Source organism: Siphateles boraxobius, unplaced genomic scaffold (genome assembly GCF_051911475.1).
Source record: "Siphateles boraxobius isolate OS27281-9 unplaced genomic scaffold, OSU_SipBor_1 11, whole genome shotgun sequence".
Classification (NCBI taxonomy): domain Eukaryota; kingdom Metazoa; phylum Chordata; class Actinopteri; order Cypriniformes; family Leuciscidae; genus Siphateles; species Siphateles boraxobius.
This window is the reverse complement of record NW_027508711.1, coordinates 8,162,110-8,184,134: the sequence shown is the minus strand read 5'-3', so window position 1 is coordinate 8,184,134 and position 22,025 is coordinate 8,162,110. Positions and strand designations below refer to the sequence as shown.

At 43.5% G+C, this 22,025-nt stretch overlaps 2 long non-coding RNA genes across 2 annotated transcripts; one reads left to right on the top strand and one right to left on the bottom strand.

Annotated features, from left to right (window-relative positions):
• Positions 1 to 4,966: 4,966 nt before the first annotated feature.
• LOC143701938 (uncharacterized) lies at positions 4,967 to 14,119 on the top strand. The gene is made up of 3 exons (XR_013190206.1): positions 4,967 to 5,151; positions 13,061 to 13,237; positions 13,325 to 14,119. It is a non-coding gene; the product is annotated as an uncharacterized LOC143701938 (long non-coding RNA).
• Positions 14,120 to 14,997: 878 nt separating this feature from the next.
• On the bottom strand, positions 14,998 to 15,753 carry LOC143701952 (uncharacterized). Its single transcript, XR_013190221.1, has 3 exons — positions 15,599 to 15,753; positions 15,178 to 15,462; positions 14,998 to 15,054 (listed from the first exon to the last, which is right to left on the bottom strand). It is a non-coding gene; the product is annotated as an uncharacterized LOC143701952 (long non-coding RNA).
• Between the last annotated feature and the right edge of the window lie 6,272 nt (positions 15,754 to 22,025).

Below are 22,025 nucleotides of genomic sequence, written 5' to 3'. Positions count from 1 at the left end.
AAACAAAGTGGTGCAGGACATGAAAATGATAACTGTGAAATGAAAAACACTTGCGTCGCGCCTGGTGGCGCATTGAGCCGGGTGATTGATAGGGCCAGAGTCCGCGGATGGCAGGGTACGACGCTCCGCTTTGCCAATCTCGTTCACCTCTGTCGCCAGACCCCTGGCAGAGCAGGACCCCGTGGAATGCTGGTCCTTCCCTGGCCTCCTCTGTCAGGATGCGGCAAATGACCATGCCCCCACACCAGGATGCTATGCCTCCCACATCTGGGCCGGACCCCTGCGCCTTTGGCATGTCAATTGCCTCGAGTTTCTGGCAGTACATTTGGCTCTGCACCGCTTCTGAGCATAGCTCAAGGATCAGCACTTACTATTCCCTTCAGTCAACACGGCGACAGTAGCGAACATCAACCGACAAGGTGGTCTGCGTTCCCACCGCATGTCGCAACTCGCTCGCCACCTCCTCCTATGGAGTCACAAGCATCTGAGGTCGCTTCGAGCCATTCACATCCTGGGAGAGCTGAACCGTGCAGCCGAAGAGCTCTCACGGTTTCAGTCACTTCCTGAGGAGTGGAGACTCCATCCCCAGACGGTTCAGTTGATTTGGGAACAGGTAGATCTGTTTTCTCCCACAACTTTTCCCATTGCAGCCGGTTTTATTCCCTGACTGAGGGCACGCTCGTTACGGATGCACTGGTGCACAGCTGGCCGGATGGCCTCCGTAAGTATGCATTTCCTCCAGTGAGCCTTCTTGCACAAGTCCTGTGCAAGATCAGGGAGAACGAGGAGCAGGTCCTTTGGTTGCACCTCTTTGGCCCACTTGGACTTGGTTCTCCGAACTGGTGCTCCTCGCGACAGCCCCTACCTGGCCAATTCCTCTGAGGAAGGACCTCCTTTCTCAGAGACAGGGCATCCTCTGGTAACAACTTTGAGTACCCTACCACCTCAGGTGGTGGCTACCATGACTTCAGATAGAGCCTGGTCCATGAGACATGGCTATGCTCTGAAGTGGAACCTCTTCTTCACCTGGTGCTCTTCTCGCCGAGAAGACCCCAGAAAATGCCCGATCAGTGTCGTGCTTTCCTTCCTGCAAGATGGGTTGGAGCTAAGGCTGTCTCCCTCCACCCTCAAAGTGTATGTTGCCGCTATCGCTGTACATCACGATGCAGTTGAAGTTTAGTCTTTGGGGAAGTATGACCTGGTCATCAGGTTCCTTAGAGGAACGAGAAGACTAAATCCTCCTCGATCTCCTCTTATACCCTCTTGGGACCTTGCAGTGGTGTTATCTGCCCAGCAGAGAGCTCCCTTTGAGCCATTGCAGTCCGTGGAGCTTAAGCTCCTGTCCATGAAGACAGCGCTCCTGACCGCTTTGGCCTCCATCAAGAGGGTATGGGACCTGCAGGCATTTTCGGTTGACGAAGCGTGCCTGGAATTCGGGCCGGCTAAGTCTCACGTGATCCTGAGACCCCGGCCTGGATACATGACCAAGGTTCCCATGACTCCGTTCAGAGATCAGGTGGTTAACCTGCAAGCGCTGCCCTCGGAGGAGGCAGACCCAGCCTTGGCACTGCCCTGTTAAGTACGCACCCTCCGTGTTTAGTTAGACAGAAGGCAGTGTTTCAGGACCTCAGACAAGCTCTTTTTCTGTTATGATGGGAAGCTGAAGGGAAAGGCTCTCTTCAAGAAAAGGTTATCTCACTGGATAGTGGACGCCATTGTCTTGGCTTACTAGACGCAGGGTCAACCACCCCTTGGTGTGAAGGCACACTCCACCCGGAGTGTGGCTTCCTCTTGGGCTCTAGCGCATGGTGCCTCGCTGACAGACATCTGCAGAGCTGCAGACTGGGCCACACCCAACATATTCGCGAGATTCTTCAATCTCCGAGTGGAGCCAATGTCGTCTCATGTACTCGCCTCCAGTGGCTGGTAATAGGACCCGCTCGGTGTCATCGCTTGCTGTGCCATTCCACTCCATGGACTGGATACGTGCGCTATTTCAATCTTACACTGATGATGCCGTCACCTGAGTGCATGCCCAGTTGGTCAGACCTCGTGATTGGCTAGGTGTTCCATGTGCATGGTTCCCCTGTTGGGTGACCCCCACATGTGTATTTCCACGGTGAGCATTGTGTTACATGTTCCTCCTGGGATATGTTACCCAGTTCACCTTGGTATACTTGCGTTAAGCCTAGCACTTCTTCCGTGCTAGCCTCACGACAGGGAGCTCAGTCTTCCGCAAGGCACTGGAAGACAGCCGATGTGGCGTGATTAGATTGCGACCCCCATTTCTTCATTCACTGACATAAGTTGCAGTGACTGAACGAAAGGGAAGGTCTCAGTTACGTATGTAACCCTCGTTCCCTGAGGAGGGAACAGAGACGTTACGTCCCTCTGCCACAACCGCTGTACCGCTGGAACAGCCTGGAGTTCAGATTCGGATTCCTTTTATACAAACGCGTGGGTTGGAGTCGCAGCATGCAAATTCTGCAGATCCAAAGCATTTTCATGCCATTTGCTTGTTTTCTAAAACTCAAAGGTGATAGGCTTCTAAGCAAAACCCCCATTTCATCATTCACTGACGTAACCTCTCTGTTCCCTCCTCAGGAAACGAGGGTTACATATGTATCCGAGACCATGTCAGCATGGGTTTTGTGGTGGCAAACAATTTTACTTCACTGAATAAAAGACAAACATGTACCAATTGTCTTTAAAGGTTATTTATTTTGGTAACACTTTATTTTACAGTGTCCTTGTTACATATGTTACATGTAATTACCATAGTAATAACAGTAAATTATGCCTAATTACATGCAATTAACCCTCAACCAAATCCTAATCCTACCCTAACCCTATAGTACGTACATGTAGTTAATTAATATTACACTGTACTTAAATATTTAATTACACTGTAACAACGACACCTTAAAATCAAGTGTAACCTTTATTTTCTTGCAAGAATAGGTCAACAGTCATACAGTACGGAAGCCCTGAACAGCAAGGTGGAAAAAAAAGAAAACTTATCACGTTATTTCGGCTTAAGTCGTTATTACGACATAAATATCTCATTATTTCGACATAAATATCTCGTTATTTCGACATAAATATCTCTATTTCGACATAAATATCTCTATTTCTACATAATCTATTTCGACATAATAAGTCGTTATTACGACATAATATCTCGTTATTTCAACATAAATATCTTGTTATTTCGACATAAATATCTTGTCATTTCGACATAAATATCTCGTTATTTCGACATAATAAGGGGACATTCTAATATTCATTAAGCTACATTTAGCGTTCTTATAATGGGTTTCTATGGGAGGAAAATGCTTAACGTCAAATTAAACGCTTTGCGTTCATATTCTGGACTTATCTGATTTTTGTAGTATACTTTATTATGATTTTAGTATCATATTGATTTATAAATGCACGCACAATTATCCGTGACCTTGATAAATGTTGCAGATATGTTTTAGGCTTCTATCCACAAACAAATTGCTTTTAATTATGTGTGCAAAATTCAGAATTCAACGAATGTGCAGCAATTTGTACAAATAGAGACATGTTTGTGTATAAAATACATTTGAATGCAGTGCAACAACAACAATAATAGTTAAACTAGATGGTAAACCTCCCAGGTTTGCGAACCTCCTCTCCGTGGTCCCCTTCCTCCCCCATTCATAGGAGGAGGGTTATGGATTCCCGAACTGCTGGATACATGGTCGAGTCCTTCTGTCACGAAATGCACACAAAAAGGTAAGATCCAAATTCAGTGTTTATTTAGGGAAATCCATATTCATCGTTAGCCAGGCAAAGGTTCAAAATCCATAAAGCAGTCCATAAGCAAGAAACAAAACAAGACAAGAACTGAAGTGCAAACAGACATTAAGCAAGGACTCGACAACTAACACAAAAACAGACAGGGTATAAATAGACCAGTGCAAACAATGTGAGTGGGAACAGCTTTGTGTAATGATCAGTGATGAGCGATAGAACAGGATGATGTGAAATGTAGTACATGAGGAAAAGTGACGATCAGGGAAAGAACCCAGGGAACAAACCAGACACTGTGACATTAGAAAGGAAGAAAAGTAAAAAAGAAAGATAGATTAGGTAGAAAGAAAGAAAGAAAGAAAGATTAGTGTGAAAAAAGAAACGAAAAGTTAAAAAGAAAGAAAAGTAAAAAAGAAAAAAAATGAAAAAGAAAAAAGAAAGAAAGAAAGAAAGAATAGATAGAAAGGATGTAAAAAAGAAAGAAAGAAAGAAAGAAAGGATTAGTTAGAAAGAAAGAAAGAAAGAGATTAGTTAGAAAGAAAGAAAGATTAATTAGAAATAAAGAAAGATTAGTTTGAAAAAAGAAAGAATAGTCAGAAAGAATAGTCAGAAAGAAAGAGAAAGATTGATTAGTAAGAAAGATTAGTTAAAAAGAAAGAAATCTTAGTCGGGAAGAAAGATAGATTGGTTAGAAAGAAAGAAAGAAAGAAAGAAAGAAAGAAAGAAAGAAAGAAAGAAAGAAAGAAAGAAAGAAAGAAAGAAAGATAAGTTAAGAAAGATAAATTTGGTATGATAGATAAATAGAAACGTCAGAAAAAATCAGCGTCACTGCGGACTCGTGAACGCGGATACCCAACAGAACCGGAAGACAATACAATGTTGAATAAAGTCATAGTTTTTGTTATTTTTGGACCAAAATGTATTTCCGATGCTTCAAAACATTCTAACTAACCCACTGATGTCACATGGACTACTTTGATGATGTCTTTATTTCCTTTCTGGACAAGGACAGTATACCGTTCATACATTTTCAATGGAGGGACAAAAAGCTCTGGGACTAAATCTAAAATATCTTAAACTGTGTTCCGAAGATGAACGGAGGTCTTACGGGCTTGGAGCGACATGAGGGTGAGTCATTAATGACATCATTTTCATTTTTGGGTGAACTAACCCTTTAAAGGGACACCAGACAAGTCTGAGTGTTTTTTCTCTATGAAGCTCCCCCTAGCGTCTGGTAGTAAATGCTTTCAAACACACTGTCGTAAAAACGAACTGTTGTTCCTCCCCCCTCGCCACAAGCAACCCAGCTGATCAGCTGTCAACATAGCTGAGCAGGAACCGTCTATTTCAAAACAAGTTATGTCTACCAAGGTAAGTAAAGCAATATTTGAAGAGCTCTTTTCCAAAACGCTATAAATCCATGTTGTGGCAAAAATTCTGTTAAACATCATCACTGCGTAAGAGACACTCAGAGTCAAATTAATAAAATGTAAAGTATTTATTCTTGCAAGAATAGGAGCAGTCTAATACACAGTTGTTACCCTGTGCAGAAGAGTGACACACCCCCAGACAGACTGAACTAGCTTTTATCTTAGTTTCAAGGCCTTCTTCCCCCCAGAGCCTTCCTCCCAGTAGTTTTCCATAGACGTCACTAGTTGGCCCACTAAGCTCCCCTGCACCAAATGGCCTTCTGACATCTAGGTCAGAGGTCCTTGTTCGTCTGTTCTCTGGAGTGTCTCCCCCTTCTGCCTCCCCAGGTACATAAACAGAATCTTCTCTCACTACAAGTGAGAGACACACATGTGACATTATTTGAATCATCTATATTTTACTAAAGATCAATGAATATCATTAAAATTGCCACCACATCCATTTCAATAGTTTTCAGGAAAATTACATTTTTTACCTAGACCCACACATTTTGTGAATATTCAATTTATCCTGTTAAAATGTTTTATTGGCTCAGTCTAAACATGTTGAACAATGATTATTAAATCAAACAACAATATTGTTTATGATAAATTAAAAGTTAAATTTTTTTTTTTCCAAAACGCTATAAATCCATCGATTTTTTTTTCCAAAACGCTATAAATCCATCCATTTTTTTTCCAAAACGCTATAAATCCATCCATTTTTTCCAAAACTGTATGGTTTGTCTTTAAAAAAAAAAAAAAACGAGAGCATGCAACATATAATCAAGGGCTCATACTATAAATTACTATAAATTAAATTTAGTAACACATTTAGGCTAATAGTCATTTGGTGCAGAACCTGAAAATAGTAATGATATCAATAGCTAATGAAGTTATTTAGTAATACATTCAGAGTCATTTTTAGTAAAGTGTCAAACCTGTAACAAGTAGGACCAATTTGTCCACTACATATGCATTAAAAAAAACGAATTATTAAAAATATTCAATAAAGATAACGATATTCAAAAGTAGTGATGGGCACCCCTCCTCCACACACACACACACACACACATGCATGTACAGGCTACACAGCATGTAAGCAAAGCGGAGCGGCGTGACGCTTACATATAGGCCAAGTTAAAAAAAAACTTAAACATACGTTTCATATTAATGTTTAATAATATAGGCTAATGTTTTTTTTTATTTCATCTATGTTGATTATATGAAAAGGGAACAGCATGAGATGAGTACGATAGGATCATAAGATGCCCAATATATCGGAAAACATTTGGAATAGGTCAGACATGATTTTGACCACTTATTAAGTTTTGTTTAGTAGAAAGCCTTTCTTTGAAGTGAATTTCGTTTTGTATAAATTGTATCTCCATTTTAATCAATGTTTCTTCAACAAATTGACTGGATTAATAATAAATAAATAAGAAGCAAATATAGCAGACATAGGCTATAATCAGGACACGGAGGCGCCCGCGCGTGATCTGGAGCGCGTCTCATAAATGAACCAAAACACTGCGATACTTGCCTCACAGTCCTGAGAAGTATATCTATAAAGAGCTTGAAATGTCTACATTTAAACAAAACAATAAAAAACGAAATGAAATTGGCTACTCTCTGCGTATGTAGGCTAATTCGAAGTGTGCATTTCTCTCTATAGGCGCGTTCACTACTGCGAAGATGGCGAGTCAGCATAGTCAACTTTATCTTTGTAGCTGACACTGACAGAAAACACTAGTTAAATTCAAAAATAAACAATTCAAATGTTTCATGCATAATCATTACTTTTGTCGGTTCTTTGTGGCAAGCTTTATGCGTGCGTTGAGATGCGGAATAGGCAATTAAAAAACGCTCATTATGGTTCCCCTTCAGGGACTACCGCTGCGTGAAATCGCAGTGGGAACGCCCTCAGCGTGACGCGTCTGAAGCATGAATGAAATCAGTCAATGGAGAGAATGAGCGTACGGCGAGTGACGTCATCGACCAGGAAGCTATAAATATCCCCTGAGTACACAACACGCCAGCTTTTAGTTACTTCAGCAGCTCTGTGTGTGTCTGAATCTGTCGATTGTGTTTGTCTGTTTTGTCAGGAGTTTTCACTATATATATTTTATATAAAAAAACCAATATGAGCGAGCAGTATAAGAAGTGTGTTCCCCCCTGTACTCGGCACATCACGGGTGGGGATTCACACGAGCTAAGTGTGGCTTGTTTGGGAGTGCAGCAATGCCCAGTCGGCTCTCGAGGGAGTCGATTGTCAGCATTGCGAGCGTTTTCCCTTGAGAACTCTGCGCTCGCGGCGATCGCTCTTCGAGGAGAGTGATTTGCTGCGAGCTCCCCGAGGCTCGGGTCCCGCTTCTGTTGAGGCAGAGCGGCGGCGCTTGTCTTGGGGCTCGCAGATGGATCTCGCTGGCGACGTTGAGACGGGCTCCGCCCTATCTCAGCTATCTCCGACGAGATCTAGTGCCTCTCACCCGGCTCTGGAAGCACGCGCTGCGGCGGTTACTTCTGCCCGGGTGGAGGCACATGATGATGTTGAATTGAGATTTTCCAGTTCTGAGGAGCTGGATGTCGAAAGTTTATTATCAGAGAAAACTAGTTTATCACATTATACTGCAAATGAAGAAGGTTTGATGGATGTATTATCTCGGGCTGTTGAAAAGCTAAAAAAAAATAATAATAATAAAATAACAGTATCGAGTGGCCAGCTGATAGACAGGTTTCTAGAATTAAAAGCAATCTAGATGATAGGTTTCTGTCTGCACGACCTCAACCTTCTAGCCGGTGCTTACCGTTCTTCCCAGATCTTCATGCTGAGTTTTCAAAGACCTGGGTTAGACCGGTTTCAAGCAGAATTTACACAAATCAGTCCAATGCTTATGGTAACATTGTTGGTGCTAAATCTGCTGGTTATGTGACGATACTGTAGGCGGAGGAGACGCTTGCGAGCTATCTCTCTCCTGCTTCATCGTCTTCACTTAAAGCACCGGCTCTTCCACCAAAAAATAAATAAATAAATAAATAAATATATATACCTCTGTGCTGGTGGGGAAGGCTTACTCGGTGGCTCGGCAGGCGGCTGCATGTTTGCATACGATGACTTTTATGCAGGCTTTTCAGGCCGACCTGCTCAAAGGAAATCTGAGGGGGGTCCCCGCCGAGAGAGACTTGCGTTCACCTCCCTTAAGGGTGCCCTGTCTCTCCCGGCGCCCTCAGGGGCCCGTCCTACTAACCCTGCCGAAACAGGGCGTAGAAGGGTCTGGCGAGTGCTTTCCCGAGGGACGCTCACCGCCTCTAAGGAGGGTTCTAGTGTGTTCAGACCAGTCGTTCCCTGCCGGTGCGCCGTTACAGGGCACTGTGTCTGTCACGCAGAATGTTCAACCAGAGCAAAGTCTTTCGTCGAGTTCGTCTTCAAAAAGAGCACAGCAGATGCGGAGTGTCACGTCTCGTGCCCCCCTGCAGAGAAACTGGAGGGACGAGGCGGGGTGCTCTCCGGCGCGGCCTTCTCGGGGCAGGACTGATCTGAGGACAGTCATTGTCGCCAGAAAGGCCGCGTCGAAAAAGTCCTGACGGGCTGAACGTCAGGAGTCTGAGGGTGGTCCCCATCGGGAAAAACTTGAGTTCACCGCACAAAAACACGGTGCCCTGTCTTTCTCGATGCCCTCAGGGGTCTGTTCTATTAACCCTGCCTATACAGGGCGTAGAGAGACTCGGCGAGCGATTTCCCGAGGGACGCTCGCCCCCTCCAAGGAGGGTTGTGGAGTGCTCAGACCAGCTGTTTCCTGCCAGTATGTTACAGGGCGCTGTGTCTGTCACTCGGGATGTTCATCCGGAGGCCAGCCTCGAGAGGCTGGTTCCCTTAGTAGAGTTCCTGGCGGAATGGGTCCCCCACCCAGCAGGGAGTTAGGATACTACTTCATCGAAAAAAAAAAAATCCTGACGTGCTGAACGTCAGGGTTCTGAGGGTGGTCCCTATCGTGAAAGACCTGAGTTCACTGCACAAGAACACGGTGCCCTGTCTTTTCCGATGCCCTCAGTGGTCTGCTCTACTAACCCTGCCTTCACAGGGCGTAGAGAGACTCGGCGAGCGATTTCCCGAGGGACGCTCGCCCCCTCCGAGGAGGGTTGTGGAGTGCCCAGACCAGCTGTTCCCTGCCAGTACGTTACAGGGCGCTGTGTCTGTCACTGGGGATGTTCAAATCAGATCCGAGGACTGGTTTGTCATGATAGATCTAAAGGACGTTTACTTCCATGTATCTATCCTCCCTCAACACAGGAAGTTCCTGAGGTTCGCTTTCGGGGGCGAAGCGTACCAATATCGGGTTCTTCCGTTCGGCCTAGCACTGTCACCCCGAACATTCACGAAGTGTACGGATGCTGCTATAGCCCCGCTGAGGTTACAGGGCATCCGCTTTCTGTACTATATAGACGATTGCTTGATTCTAGCTCAATCGGAACAACAGGCGGTTCGGCACCGAGATGTCGTTCTTGCTCATATCAAGTGACTGGGGCTGAGGCTCAACGCCAAAAAGAGTGTTCTTTCTCCATTACAGAGAACCACTTTTCTAGGTGTAGTGTGGGATTCAACGACGATGCAGGCACGATTGTCACCTGCTCGTATTGCTTTGATTCTCGCTGCAGTAGATCAGGTCAAGCTAGGCCAGTCATCCACTGTAAAACAGTTCCAGAGACTGCTAGGTCTCATGGCAGCTGCGTCCAACGTGATACCTCTTGGCCTCTTGCACATGAGACTGTTACAGTGGTGGCTCAGGACCAAGGGATTCTCCCCGAGGGGAAATCCGCTTCGCATGATCGTGAGTTTGCGACGGTGTCATCACGCCCTGATCATGTGGAAAGATCCTTGGTTTCTGTCCCAAGGCCCTGTGTTAGGAGCTCCTTGTCGTCGCGTTATGCTAATGACAGATGCCTCTCTCACGGGTGGGCTCAGGGTCTGTGGGAGGACCATCATCGTCTGTCGCACTTAAACTGCCTAGAGATGTTGGCGGTGTCTCAGGCTCTGAAACACTTCCTCCCAGACCTAAGGGGCCACCATGTTCTTGTCCAGACAGACAACACATCGGTGGTTTCTTATATCAACCATCAGGGGGGTTTGCGTTCTCGCCCGCTTTACAAACTGGCACGTCAGATCCTTCTATGGTCCCAGGGGAAAATTCTTTCTCTGAGAGCTTTTATCTCCCGGGGTATTTAAATCAGGGGGCAGACATCCTGTTAAGACAGGGGCCGAGGCCCGGGGAATGGAGTCTTCACCCCGAGGTGGTGGAACTCCTATGGAAACATTTCGGTCTTGCCGAGGTAGACCTATTTGCTTCTCGAGAAACATCACACTGCCCGCTGTGGTTCTCTCTCAGCCATCCAGCCCCGCTGGGGTTGGATGCGATGGTACATCCGTGGCCGAGGTCACGCTTGTACGCTTTTCCCCCGATCGCTCTGCTCCCAGGAGTTCTGGAGAGGGTTCGCCGGGACGGGCTCAGTCTCCTGCTAATAGCCCCGTTCTGGTCGGCCCGGGTATGGTTTGCGGACCTAGTGTCTCTCCTCAACGGCTCTCCCCTAGAGATACCGATCAGGAGAGATCTGCTCTCTCAGGCGAGTGGGTCGATCTTTCACCCCCGTCTAGAGCTATGGAGGCTGTGGGCTTGGCCTCTGAGGGGGCCCAGCTCATAGATTCTGGTCTCTCGGCTGAGGTCGTTGAGACCATCCTCCGATCCAGAGCTCCCTCCACGAGGAAGTTATATGCCGCGAGGTGGAAACTTTTCACCTCTTGGTGTGGAGAGCGCCAGCAGGACCCAGTTAACTGCCCGGTTGGTACAGTCCTGGATTTCCTACAGGACCGTCTCTCCACAGGGTTATCCCACTCCACACTGAAGGTGTATGTGGCGGCCTTAGCTGCTTACCACAACCCTTCAAGTGGAGGTTCCCTCGGGAAACACCCGCTTATGTCTCGCTTCCTTCGTGTCACCTTGAAGCTGAGGCCTGCAGTTCGCACAAGGGTACCAGCTTGGGATCTGGCCGTCATCTTAGAAGGTCTCTCCCTTGCTCCTTTCGAGCCCATCGAGGAAGTTTCGGAAAAGTTTCTTACTCTAAAGACTATCCTTCTTCTCGCTTTCTCATCTCTAAAAAGAATTGGAGATATTCAAGCACTTTCGGTGGCTCCCTCGTGCCTGGAATTTGCTCCTGGTTGGTTAAGGCCTTTCTCTTTCCGAGACCAGGTTATGTTCCTAAGGTTCCAACTGTTTCAGTTAGACCTATAGTTCTGCAGGTTTTCTGTCCTCCGCCTTTTCTGACGTCAGACCAGGAGAAAATTATTTTGCTGTGCCCAGTTTGGGTTTTGATGCTTACGTCCACAGAGCTGCCCTGTGGAGGAGATCGGAACAAATGTTCGTCTGTTTGGGTCACCTAAGAAAGGGTGTCCTGCATCTAGAAAAAGGATGAGCAAGTGGGTGGTCGAGGCCATCCCACTTGCTTATGGTTCGGCCCATCAGCCTTCACTTTGGCTGTAAGGGCTCATTCCACCCGGAGTATGGCTGCTTCTACAGCTCTTCTTTCAGGAGCTTCTCTTCAGGACGTTTGTGATGCGGCAGGCTGGTCCTCACCGCACACTTTCATTAGATTTTATTCCCTCGATCTTAGCTCCACTCCCGGGGCTCAGGTTCTCTCGTCGGTTTGTGTCTCCTAATGACACACGACGGGGATTTGGTCGTATGGGGATGTGGGTATTGCGTTCCCACTGCGATTTCACGCAGCGGTAGTCCCTGAAGGGGAACGTCCCGGGTTACGTATGTAACCCTAGTTCCCCGAAGGGACGGACGCTGCGTGTCCTGCCATACTCTCGGCATCCCCTTGGGTCGCTGCTTCAGTAACTTTTAAGCTGGCGTGTTGTGTACTCAGGGGATATTTATAGCTTCCTGGTCGATGACGTCACTCGCCGTACGCTCATTCTCTCCATTGACTGATTTCATTCATGCTTCAGACGCGTCACGCTGAGGGCGTTCCCACTGCGATTTCACGCAGCGTCCGTCCCTTCGGGGAACTAGGGTTACATACGTAACCCGGGACGTTTCTCTCCCATATTTAAGTAATTAAATCAATATAAATATGTGATTAAACTAATGGCTTAAATGAACTACTAGTGGACTAGAAAACTCACTCATTTTGAGGAATGAATGAACATAAACAAACCTCTGTTCAGAGCGCCGCCGTGTTGGATTGCGTAGAACGTTCACCGAATTCTGATTCGTCCAGAGGATTTATCGCGTTTTGGCTAAAAATAGGTTTGGCGCTTATCGCGTTTTGGACAGAAACTGGATCTTGCAGTACATTTTAAACAAGGAAATATAGCGATTTGGCATGAAACGTTGATGGAGCAGTGAATAGGTTCAGTACACAGCAAAATGACATGACAAACTCATTTTTTTTAAAAATGGCGTTTATCGCGTTTTGGAAAAGAGCTCTTCATTTTCTTTCCAATTGATGGCGATTTTTTATTTTTATTGTGTTGTCATGCATACTAGTATTTTTATCGGGAACGAACGATATGAACGATGCGAACTACTGCTTTCGTGGGTTTTTTTTTTTTGGGGGGGGGAGAGTGGGCATGAGCATAAAACACATATCGGAGGCTAATTTGTCTAAAGGTATATTAGCTAGGTCTACAAGTTCATGTGGTAGAATGACGGTTTACCTTTGCTTGTCTAAGAAAACATCAGAATGTTTTTTTTTTTCTAGCTCCATCATGATATGTGCAACATGTTTAGTGCCTATTATCAGAAGCGTTGACTTAGGCCATCGTAATTCAACTCGTATCTGTAAAGTACGTCAACTTTTTTGTGATATTGCAGGAATCAACCTCAGCCTCGTCTGAGTAAACTGCTCAGGCCATTGGTGGTAGGCCTACAACTTCAAGGCCGGACAGACAGAGAACTCCCAGACGTTCTAGGGTGAGGGGTGCTAGACTGGATGCTGAAGAAGAGAGGAGACTGCAGGATCTTCAGGAAAGACGCATCAATGAAATTAAGGTTTGTCAAATATTGTAACAAGACCAGAGATGCCTTTTTATTTAGTTCAAAGACCTGTGTAATTATACAGATTATTTTGTGTTTTAGGATACACTTCATTCACTAGACACCTCACAGAAGGACCAGGTCTTAGAGAGAGTGATAACCAGGTCCCCAGGGGTGATGTTCGACGTTCTGTCTTTTCTGGAGGTGCCCCTGCGTCCTGACCCGGACCCTGCTGGACTCCACTAGTGTGTCTGTGGAAACTGCCGGGAGATGAACACAGACCAGGAGAGGAAATGCAGCCGGCAACATCCACAACAATGCATAAGCAAGATGGCCTACATGGACTTTTATATTTTAGATGAGGTTGTGTTGCGGTTGGCCAGGGCAGCCTGGAATGACATATTTGCAGTGGTTGATAATGCTGAACCTGGAATGGAACAGCGCCAGTTAAGACATACAGCCTATAGGCAGTTTGTGTTGTGGCAGCATGGCCGTCTGGGTGTGGGCAACCGAGTAGTAATACCCAGCTGCTGTGTTTGTCGGATAAGGGACACTTTCCCTGACCCCAGAGGGCAGTACACCGGCTTCAGGGTGAGCCGCCTAGTGTAATTTTTTTAATTTTTACAATATTTGCTGCATCAACTAAACTGTCCTAATCAACACAATTTTTTTCCTCAACCATACCTTGAACTCCTCCTCGGTGTCCGCATGCTTACTGCAGTACCAAAAGTGGTTGACTATGTCCTTGATCCATGGCTGAATACCAGTCTGACTTTTTATGGTCCCAGCCTGATCAAGGTACACAAGGTACACAATAGCTAGCTTCTTTTCACAATACCAAGACAACATATGGAAACTGGTCACATGTCTTTAAATGTACTGATGCATACCCGTCGAAGCCTCTTGCTCAGGCTCTTGGCTGCATGCCAGATATCCAATGAGTGCTGAATACCCCACGCTTTATATTTGTCACGCTCCGTATCTATAACAAAGAGAGACCATGAAAACAATGTAAACAAAATTGATAGTTAAGTATTTTATTTATTTTTACATATTGTATGTTAAAAATGAGGCCCTGTGGGAACAGCGATCAAACTTGAACTTGGGACGGTCTATAGGCTTTATGACTTCACCATAACCAAAAGTTCTCCTTACTCAGTAATGCGGTGATTTGTGGGTGGGCATCAGTGACCACTTCCTTTATTGAAAGCTCTGGAAGGAGCGCATCCATTGTGCGAACAAAGCACTCCTTCTCCATGATGACTGAGTTTTTATTTGTTTCGCGTTTATCAACGGAAACAATGTGGACCACATCTCTGGAGTCTTTTTCAATTGTGGTGTATGTGCAGAACTGTGCACAATGACCTGAGGCAAAAGCACAACTGTCAGCATATAAATTGTGTACATTATTACAGAGGCCATCAGAATAACAGTCAATGAGGAAAGAGGCTTTGATCTATCAATCATGCTCAGGAGAGAGCAGGAGACATAAATTATACATCCCAATCTCTAACCACAGGAAAAATCTAATTCAGATTATGCAATTCACAAAGGGAGGTTTGAGAGACAGTAGACATTTTGCCTGGACATACTTTTGGATTGTTAACCTTAAGGGTTGCACCCTCTACCAGGCCAAATGTTATGTTAAAAGAACAGTTTGACAGTCTCTGAGCAGCCATGATGCTATTTCAGTCTAAAAGCATCATCAATATAAAAAAAAAAGAAGATATTAGAAGATAATGATAAAGCAGTACAACAGTGCATACATATCTGATTCTCAATTTTGACAGTATGCATACAGAACTTACCAGAAGAATCCATTCTGCCATCACCTATTGCGAACAGACATTATAAGCATTAGAATCACATATTCCAGCTTCCAATCATTCAGTCATAGCATATCATACAGACTTTTCAGTGTAAAAGTTGGTCAAAGGTGTAAGACTGTTCCTCACCCAGGAGAACAACATGGTCCTTCTGCCGTAAACGGTTTAGGACTTCTGCTCTAGTTTTATCCCAATACTCCTGCACCGGCTCTATGCAGTAAGCATCCTGGATTCTGTAGAATGTGGATTCGGTAACCATCCCCATCGACATAAACTTGAAGAGTAGGGCTACTTTTCTGTAGTTGTCCCAGACAGAAGAATATTGGCAGACAGCATAAAGTCACCGCCCTGCATGCCGAACTTCAAGGTTGGCTGTGAATTCCAATTCCATATGGAGTGTCCGAAGGGGCATAACTAATGTAAAGAAATGGCAATGTTATGTGAGAAACAATACAAACATACATACAAAAGTCACAAACAATAACAGCACCCTATAGAAAAGCCAATTCAAGACAACATAAGTGACTTTTTGATAATCTTCACACCTTACCCATTCTAAAACTACTCCTGTCCCCTGTGTTCTCATGGCAACTTGAAAAGGTTGTGCACCAGAGCATGCTACGCCTAGCACTCTGTCTGCAAAGGTGCACTGTTGCACTGGTAGTTTCAAGTGCATGGCGAGATCAAGCAGATTTTCGTTGTATGTTATGCTGGCAGTTTTACCGACCAGATCATCCTCAGAGAGTACTCTTTGAGGGTGTGTGGTGGACTCTGATTCGGGAGCGGGAGGGTCGGGCATGTCAATGTCTGATACGGCCTCATCCACACTGATTTCAGCCAGGTCATTTGCCTTGTCTCCAACCATTCTGAAGAGTTGAATATGCATATTGATTATCTTTAAACAAAATACTACATGTAACCTGGCCAATACGTTCAATATATTTTGATTCAACTAATACGGACTACGCCACCTCGGGAGTTTCACCCAAGGAAGTAAAGAAAGGAACTCAGGCTCGGTGGTGCAGTGAAAAGACAGAGACAAAGACATCGCTTCATACAATGAACAAATTAGTGAGTTTATTTTGTTAAGAAATCCATTCGACTGGCATCGTTAAGCCCAATATAAATAATGGCACGTTTATTTAAACAGTAAAATTAGCATCATGTTAAGAACAAGGCATTCCTCCTGACACATTGGATCCAAGCACAGAATCACATCAAATTCCCAAAAAAAAAAAGAAATATACGGTTCCCACAAAAGCAAACAAAGAAAATAATTAATTACCAAAAATAACAACCATTACAAGGCGTACGTTACCTTGGGGGTGGCAGCCTAGCAAAAAAAAAAACAAATGTGCCCTCAACCACTTAAGTGTGCACCGCAAACAAAAATGGGAAGACGTGTTCCACCCTGGTGCTCCACACTCATGACAAATGTGTTCACCCAAGTGTCTAGCCTCCCCCTCGGCGCACTCAGCCTTGACTGGAACCAAAAAGAAACAAAGAAAAATTAGTGGGAACAGTACCATTACAAAGTCACCACAACATCCATTTAGACACAAATATAAGATGATTGACAGAATTAGTTGGCGCGCAAATAATCCGCCTATCTCATCCGCGTTACGGTCCCTAAATACAAAGGCAGGCGGTGGTTAGACGGTGGTTAAATACACACTGTGATAGGTTTACACCGTGCAGCCAACGGCCCAATCACACTAGTCAACCAACCTTGATGTTGAAATAAACTAAGCCAAACCAAGAAAAAAATAAAACCAACCAAAACCAAAAAAAAAGCTACTAAAGTTAAACTTAAGGAAAACAATATCCCCTCACACAAAACACGAATAACCAAATCATGAAAAACAGCAGCACGACCTGAGTTGACCACCACGTGGTACGCAGACTGCAAAATAAAACAAAACAATCAGGCAATGATTTGTTCCAAAAAAAAGAAAAAATACAAAACTTTCCCTAAATCATACATACCACACAAGAATTACACGCACATCGTGTTATCAGGATACATTCGCGGGTGTTCTGATGAGACGCACAATAATCCCCATTAGACTCGACTAACACTGTAGAAAGCACGCCACAACATATTGCGATAGCCAACGTACCTTAAGCTTTCAGGTGAGCGCTTGTCGCCACTCCGAGGGCACGCCGTCGAAACAGCTATAACAGTCATTTCAGAAATAAAACACACACTCCAAGCATTTAAAAACCACATGAGCCGTGCACAACTTCCGTCACCTACCTCAACTATAGTGATCCTGAGAACCGGACGAGGGGTGGGTATGACGCAGCCTACGTTCTAGGGCTTCCCGTCTACGTGCTTAAATACACCGCCCCCATTTACCTCATCCAACCCATCCCATATAAGGGTCGTGACACAAACAGGAGACGGGAAATCCCCTCCTACTACATACACATGAAGAATTACATTAGTTCATATTCTAAAGATAATATTGTAGTACAGTTTAGAAATAAAGAAGCTGCGCTTTACGACCGACAAATGTAGCTCAACTTCCACACAAAATTGATAAATAAAATGCAAACATACCGTAAATGAAGAGAAGGGACAAAATCCTCATCCGAACTGTCTCCTTCCTCCAAACCCAAACGACTTGGATCAGCCCCAAAATCATCAAACTCCATGCTGTTCAGACAACACATACAGATATTTCAGATAGAGGAAAGAGATCAATGGAAGTAAATGAAAGACTAATGGACAGCACTTACATGGTCTTCCTAAAATCATTAGCCCCCTCTTCATCTGAAGATTCGTGGTGGTGCTCTTCGATGCTCATAGAGTGCATGCTGCGAGCAGAAAAATAGAAACTCCAAAACATAAGCCAACAGCCACAAAAAAAAGCAGATCAAGAAAACCTCTCTGAAAACAATTCACCATACTATCATATGGCGGTGAACTTCACCTCATTTCCAAATCGGCAACTTCTCCCTCTCTAGACAATAATTGTAATTGTTGTGGAATGCTTTGAAATTAGGCTACATTTGTCTGACAACACTGCTGGGGGCTGGGCAGAGAGTGAAATCTCTAGAATGTAGTTTTAGGTGCGGGGTGGGCACCAAGCCAAGGGAATTGGTGAGGGGATAAATTTGTGTGTGTGTGTGTGTGTGTGTGTGTTGTTTGGAGAGCGGAAAGGGGTTGTGATGTCACTAACAGTAACTTGATAAGCCCACGTAAATTCTATATTTGCTAACACGGTCACGGAAAATATTTTGAGTCTGGGCTTCATCGTAGTTGACGAGTATTTGTAGCATATTATGGATCAATAATACAGAATGCGATCGGTGAGCCATCGGCTTCTACACTATGTAGTACACTACAAAAAACCTAAACCGGCACCAAATAAAAGCAAAGTAACACCTGGATGCAACGTGCAAGCTAAATTAGACACATAGAAGGGCAGCATCCATCTAACGTTAGCTAGATCAAGCCAAAAGCCAAAAGCTATTTATTTGCGAACTAAGTTACACAAATAAAACCGACAGAGGGACGACCAAACAACTAAACAAATCAAACCAATGACAATGCTAACATCAAAGTTACAGTACCTAGCGTACAGGTAAGCCCGTAACAGAGAGCGATCATAATAAAAACCTTGACAGACAATAGCAAACATCCTGAGGTCACAATTACTTGAAATTTAAATATTAAACACAGTTTATTCCAAAGAAACTTACAAGTGCAATAGCAGGAAGGCAAGGTCTGCATCCGTTTTGCAGGCTTCTGTTTCTCTCAGTTCTCGCCATTCAGAAAAAGCCGGTCCGATATTTACTCGCATATGACTTCTTGCTCGGTCAGTCTCCCGTTTCCTCTTTCGTTGCTCCTCCGACAAAGATTTTGTAGCTTTCTGGCTCTTTTTTTACGTGCTCTGCCATAACTAAATATATCGTTGCCCTTTGCTTATAGCTAGCCGGTGCTTGAATGGGGGCGTGCCGTGTACTTGTGCAGTGCCGTCAAGCAATTCGTTACTTCGCGAGACCTGATATCACGCGATACTTCCTGACGGCGAAGCCGGCGGCCCGCCGGCCCAAAGTTGCAAGTGAGTTTTTTCCGCTCTCGGGCACCAGGGGGGTGCGAAACCACCACCATTCACCCCGAAATAAGTAATATAATCATTCCACTGACTCCGAAGCTGTTAAGTTATGGTAAAAAAGTTACTTAGAAGACCTTTAACATAACGGACAGTGTTCAGACCAAACACAGTAAATAATCATACTAATAAAGTATATTTACAAAAAAATCTGATGAGCTCAGAATATAAACTCAACGCGTTTAATTACACGTTAAGCAAATTGCCGAATGCACTCGAATGAGATCGACTCAGACGTCAATAAATGGACGCGCAAATTATAATCACTAATACAAAACAAAACAAATGTATTTTATACACAAACATGTCTCTATTTGTACAAATTGCTGCAAATTGGTTGAATTCTGAATTTTGCACACATAATTGAAAGCAATTTGTTTTTGGATAGTAGCCTAAAACATATCTGTAACATTTATCAAGGTCATGGATAATTGTGCATGCGTGCATTTATTAATCAATATGATACTAAAATCATAGTAAAGTATACTACAAAATCAGATAAGTCCAGAATATGAACAAAGTGTTTAATTTGACGTTAAGCATTTTCCTCCCATAGAAACTCATTATAAGAACGCTAAATGTAGATTAATGCATATTAGAATGTCCCCTTATTATGTCGAAATAACGAGATATTTATGTCGAAATAACGAGATATTTATGTCGAAATAACGAGATATTTATGTCGAAATAACGAGATATTTATGTCATAATAACGACTTAAGTCGAAATATGGAGATATTATGTCGTAATAACGACTTGTTGAAATAACGAGATATTATGTCGTAATAACGACTTAATAAGTTGAAATAAGGAGATAAGTTTTCTTTCTTTTTTTTCACCTTTCGGTTCAGGGCTTCCGTAATACAGATTGCCTGCAGAGTGTGACAATTTACAGGAGGGCATCCTTCCTTCTTTATAGTTGTTCCTCCCCCAAGGTTGTTTCTCGAGGCTAAATGAAGATATGTCTTGGTCATGACTAACACATTGTTCAGATTTGTTTATCATAACATTGAGTGGAGACCCTCTGTCTCGGTCATAAAATTAGTCACATAGTGCTTTTTGTCAAGTCACATATACAAAGTCATACAGATACATATATTGATAAGGGTATGTATTAACACATACATGGATTCATACGGGTTAATAACAATTCTGTGTTCTATCAATGTAGTAGAGAATCATGGGACATTATGGGATTCCACATGTAATCCTCGTGCATCTCATTACTTTAATCTAATTACCATCATGATTCTAAGATTCTATGAATATAGGAAAATGCAAATATAAAACATATTAAATTTCTTCCACAGTTTCCTCCGGGTGCTTCGGTTTCCCCCACAGTCCAAAGACATGCAGGTTAGGTGTGTGTGTGTCAGCACTCTCAGTGCTGGGTTGTGTCAGGAAGGGCATCCGATGTAAAACCTGAGCTAAATTGTGTGTGTGAAGCGGACCCTGCAAAGTGGGAATAACACTAAGAAAGAGAGAGAATTATAAGCAAACAGTCAATGAAGTATATTTTAATGATATAGATCTTTAATAATTAGCCTAACTAAAAAATGAAATCCATTAATGGACTAATATCTGAGACCCCTCATGCAATTATTAGCTTAACCGCCCTGATATCTAGAAAAATAGAAGACCATTTCTTATACAACCATTGAAATTGCGAGAAATAACCTTGAAATTGTGAAGGAAAGGCCCCACATTGGGGGTGGGTAAAACTAGGAAAACCGGTTGGTGGTAAACTCCACCTCACATACTGTGAATAAAGGTGAGAAGAGCAGGCTTGGCTCTGTCATGTTTCATGTTTCAAGAGTCATGTTTGCTCAACCCTCAGTCAGGGATTACCAACAAATTGTTTCTCATATCAGTTTGCTCTGAGATTTTTTTTTTATTTCTGGTTCCTGAGTTCCGAGATAGTTACTCCTTAGAACAAAAAGTAATTTTTAATATAGCGTTGTTTTTATAATGACAGTATTGTCGAAATTTGCTTAAACATAACAACAACATCAAATCAATCACCGCTTATTGTTTTTCAGAAACAGATGCAGTCGTAACTTAAAAAGGCCAATGTTTTATTAGTGTACATAACATTTTTAAAATGTCTAACCCACAATAACATAGTAGGCACTCTGCCTGCGCTTACCGCGTTGAGCACTCTGTTGCTGTACCATTTAAAAATGTCAAATACACAAAATAAAATTATTAGGTTACGATTGCATCAGTCTCTAAAAAAGAAAAACATTTTATATATTACAGTTTTTCTTGATTGCTTTAACACTATAATCAGGCTTTTGAACTAAAATGTAAAAGTCATAACGCTGTTTATCAAAAAGCCCACAATTTCTCCTAAACTATAAATACTATTCCCCTGTTTTGACAGGAGTCAGATTTAATGAACTGTCACTGAAAACTCAATACACAAATCTCTTTATTTCTCATTGCCTACGCACCATGTTGTCATTTAGAAAGCATTAGCATTCAATATAGTTCAAGTCAGCACAGCTTCAGATCAATTAGCACACAATTACCCAGGTGGAAACACTAAGAATCAAAATTGATCACACACCAATCAGATCCTTCAGCAGGCTACATTCAGGGTACGTTAAAGCGACAACGATATGCTTAAAACAAATAAGTTTTTCCTTTGAGTTTTTCCGTGTACAGACGACACCATTGTCAAAACAATCCCCCTCTGACTGCTCTGGTCGGATTTCACATGGTTTATGTGACTTTCTCAGGCCACGTATAATGTAAACTGCAGACGTTGTTGTAGGAAACATGCTGAAAGTCACTGCCGAAACAAAATGCTTTGTTGTTGCAAAGTGCCGGATGAGCGGAAAATTACAATATAAC